Source organism: Pteropus alecto, unplaced genomic scaffold (assembly GCF_000325575.1).
Source record: "Pteropus alecto unplaced genomic scaffold, ASM32557v1 scaffold237, whole genome shotgun sequence".
NCBI lineage: Eukaryota > Metazoa > Chordata > Mammalia > Chiroptera > Pteropodidae > Pteropus > Pteropus alecto.
In genome coordinates, this window is record NW_006440624.1 from 13,201 (window position 1) to 17,913 (window position 4,713).

Consider the following 4,713-nt stretch of genomic DNA (forward strand, 5'->3'; position numbering starts at 1 on the left):
GCTACTGTTAGAAAATTAATGATAATAAATGAAAATAATTCAAATTGAAAAGGGTTTCAGGGAACGTATTTGTAAATGCTTTGCAAAATCGAATTATTCAAAATGATCCAAACTCCAAACAATCTTATTCACCAAAATTATCCTAAACTAGTAGTCATTGATATGTTTTTGTAATTCAAGAATACAAGTGAACCTAGTTCTTTTGCTGCTGAAAAAGAGGTAAAACAGATTATTTATTTCTCCATTACAGACTTCTGAATAAAAACATTTTGCAAACTAATAGGTAAATAATGAGTAAAACCTTTTTCCCCACTGATCATTTTTGGCCTTCAGTTGTGAGAGAACAATGAAATAACCTCTTTCATCTAATGGTAGAAGAAGCTATGTTTCTGCCTGATAACTATAACTGTCTAACATGAAAGCAGAATTTGTGACAGATGGTATTTCTCTTGTTCTTTATCTGCTGATTTTGCCTCATTGGTTTAAACTCAGAACGCTGGCATTAGAAAAACTGAAAACTATACATTTCTTGATGAAATTTTTCTGTCGTCTCCACTTCCCAAATATTCAGTCATGTCATGATACAAATAAGGATGCGACTTCCAATGTTGTTCATACCTCAAATTCTATTGAAATTAGAGGACTGAGGAAAATTCACAGTAACTGGTCTTCTACAGATGGATAGACAGATGGATAATTTAGGGGCTTTGAATGAACATTATCAAAAAAAGACAGCGACAAAAGTTTGATATAGTAGAAAGAAAAGCTTTCTTTTCAGCCTAATCACAAGTGAAATGAAAATGAGTTAAATAAAAGAAATTATTCAAACAAATAGCGTGTTACACAGCGTTAATTATGTTGAAAACCGGAAACTATTTTGAGAATGAAAATGACAATGAAAAGCTAACAGAAAATAAATTAGTGATGGAAACAAAGTAACTTTGAAAAAGTTACTAAACCATCTACTGCCATGCCACCCTGAACAAGCCCGATCCTGTCCGATCTCGGAAGCTAAGCAAGGTCGGGCCTGGTTAGTACTTGAATGGGAGACCACCTAGGAAGACCAGGAGCTGTAGACATAAACAATAAAAAACTAAGGGATTGTAAGCTGACAAGGGTCTTGCAATCTGTGAGGTCAACCAAGGGTTGCCTCGCCTAAAAAAAAAGAAAAAGAAAAGAAAAAATTACTAAACCTTTAAAATAGTATACACATTTGCCAAAAGAGAGCTTATGCTACTCTAGATATCATTTTTCTGTAAAATTTCAACTTCAACATGCAGTTAAAGGTAAAGTAATTATTAACACAGTGGGTAGCATATATTTTATCAAAGGAATAAAAAGACTTCCGGACAATCTTCCTGCGATGGGGGTCTTCTACTCCTTATTCCACAATACTCACTCGGTACCATGATTGCTGTCCACTCAGAGGCAATGAAATCCTGACTTTGCCTTCAGACCTCGACATAGGGTCATCACTTCTTTAAATAGCTTCTTTATGAGAAATTATCAATAAATATCATACAGTTTAAAAATAGTTTTCAACTTATTCTAGCAGTAAAAATTTAGAATATGCCATCACATTAGATTGTACATGAATATATTATGTCTTACCCAAGATGAGATGCAAGAACTCGAGAAGCTGAAATTCTGAAGCTCCAAGAGACGATGTGCTTTTCTAGAGGACTGGTGTATTTATATATACTGAAATCCTCCCCTTGTTTTTCTAAATGGTGTCGATTATGATATCATATTATAGAACTGAAAATAGCATCTAATATCTGTCTCCACGGACATGAAGAAGAAACTTAAACTTTACAATAGAAGCTTGTGAAGCAGAGTGACAAGGAATCAACTGTACCCGTCACATATTAATCTCGATATTAGTCTAGGTATGTGGGAATAACACAAAGGGACAAGTATGCTAGAGTAAACCAAGCATAGATATGAATTGAAATGGTGAAATCAGCATCTGCCCTATTTCAACATATGCATGTCCAAGATGGAGTAACTCTGTGCAAAAAAGATACCATCTTACCAAATTTTACCGGTTCTCTAATATAGGGTAGTAACAACTGGCAGAGTAAAATCGTTGTTGTCAATTATTTCAAATATGTCTCTGGCAAATTATTACAAAGTACCTTTATTCTACCAACCTTAGAAAATTTTAACTCTTAAAGGATGTTTAAATGTTTTCCAATATTTAGGAATCCATTGAGTATTGTGTAATAAAACACTTCTTATTTTTAACGTCCACAAATGACCACAGAAGCTCAGTACTATATATCTTGCACCTTAACTGAATGCATATGTTCTGCGATTTAAGTTACTTCCTTGGTGTCTTTAGGAAGGCAGATTCCTAAGTAGAAGCCATGTGTTAACATGATTACACCAGATAGAGGGAAAGTTAGTTTTCACTAAGTCCCTAGGTAAATTTATATAAAAATTCACCTTTTGTTACTGGTTGGATAATTGAATGTACTCAGAACTGAGTACACAAAAAATCATTTTTTGGTTTAGGTATATTTCATGTCCTAGTCCATTGCAGCTCAACATATGGTATGTGGAATCATCAGAATCAGCATCACCTGGGAACATTTTGGAGATGTACGGTCATAGGTCCTCTTTCCAGACATGTTGATTCAGAATCGGGAGGTGCAGGATGAATCTCATGTCATTAACCTCAATTCTTTGTGTATCATAAAGTTTGAGAAACCACATAATCTATTCATGTATTATTTGTCTATAGACTTGACCTTACAAATAGAATCTCAGGTTTAGTTTAGTATCAGGAGTTTTAAGGAAATATTTATTAGGCGAATCTTCTCTACTGTATTTGAACAAACCCATTAGAAATTATTGTTATTCTCTGGGTGGTAGATAAAACATTATAAATGTTTTAAAAGGCAAATCAAGAATTAAAGTTCAACTCAATTTAAATTATTCTTATTCTTTTTTCATTGAATTCTAACCCCTGTAGGTAGGTAGGCTCTTCTCAGTGTGAAACGAATTCAATCTCTGGTATAGAATATTCTCAATGGAATAAAAATATGTAAGGTTTCGGAAGTATTAGAATAAGTTGGAATTTTAAAACTAATCCCTGCTTTACTCATTTTGGAAATTTCACATGATTCCTTCCTTCCTACCTCTTTTCTTTCTCTCTCTCTTCTTTCCTCGGTTATTCTCTTCACCTCCTTTCTTCCCCCGTTTATTTCCTCAATGATTCTCTTTAATAATGTTACTAGTCTCTATTCTAATAGACCTATGATATTCACAGCCTACTGAACAAAAAGAGAACCAATGCTCCAAAACAACAACAACAACAACAAAAGAAACTGCCGGGTAATAAATATTGTAGATGCAAATATGCATATTTAAAACCTACAATTAAACTTAACTCACTCATATTATAGGTTGGAACATAGAACTGTAGAATTAGTCTACCCATCATTTTCTGCTTCAACACAATAGGAAGTGTAGGGATTATGTGTAACAGAAGGAAACCAGAATAGTGGACTCTAAACAAAGGAGTAGTTTTCTTGGTACTTATGGTTTCATTCACCAGGAACAGTAGGTCATTTTAGAATATTGATGGACCAGAACTTGTCCTGTTATTTTCTAATTAAGTAAAACAAGTATTATACCCTCTATAACCAAAGACCATATTGCCTGAAAATGCCAGGGTCTATCATAGAGGGGACAAATCAATAAAGAGTGACTGCTTTATCACAAGTATGGCATTCAATTGGTGGCATAAGGATGCAATCTCTGAATGGGATTTATGGTGGTATTCATGCTAGATTTCCTTTCCCTTCTCTGCCTCCCCTTGTCTTTTTCTTTCTCCACCTTCATTTACTCCTCCTCCTTCTCTTCTTCCTTCTTTACTTCTCCTACAATGAAAGTATGGTCTATAGGCTATGACAAAATCCATAGTGTTTATTTACTTAATTACAAGTCCAGATTGCAATAGACCCTGGCATTTTCAGACAATATAGTCGTTGGTTATAGAGCATATAGCACTTGTATTACTTAATTATAACATAACAGGAGAAGATCTGGTCCATCAATATTCTAAAATGACCTACTGTCCCTGGTGAATGAAACCATAAGTACCAAGAAAACTACTCCTTTGTTTAGAGTCCACTATTCTGGTTTCCTTCTGTTACACATAATCCCTACACTTCCTATTGTGTTGAAGCAGAAAATGATGGGTAGACTAATTCTACAGTTCTATGTTCCAACCTATAATATGAGTGAGTTCAGTTTAATTGTAGGTTTTAAATATGCATATTTGCATCTACAATATTTATTACCCGGCAGTTTCTTTTGTTGTTGTTGTTGTTGTTTTGGAGCATTGGTTCTCTTTTTGTTCAGTAGGCTGTGAATATCATAGGTCTATTAGAATAGAGACTAGTAACATTATTAAAGAGAATCATTGAGGAAATAAACGGGGGAAGAAAGGAGGTGAAGAGAATAACCGAGGAAAGAAGAGAGAGAGAAAGAAAAGAGGTAGGAAGGAAGGAATCACTTGAAATTTCCAAAATGAGTAAAGCAGAGTTTATTTTAAAATTCTGACTTGTTCCAATACGTCCTAAACCTTATGTATTTTTATTCCATTGAGAATGTACCATATCAGAGATGGGATTCGTTTCGCACTGAGAAGAGCCTGGCTATCTACAAGGGTTAGAACTCAATGAAAAAAGAATAAGAATACCT

The 4,713-nt window shown here is 34.2% G+C and overlaps 1 pseudogene; it reads left to right on the plus strand.

The window, feature by feature from the left end:
* The first annotated feature begins 960 nt into the window (after window positions 1–960).
* Window positions 961–1,079, plus strand: LOC112484215 (annotated as a pseudogene).
* Window positions 1,080–4,713: the final 3,634 nt, after the last annotated feature.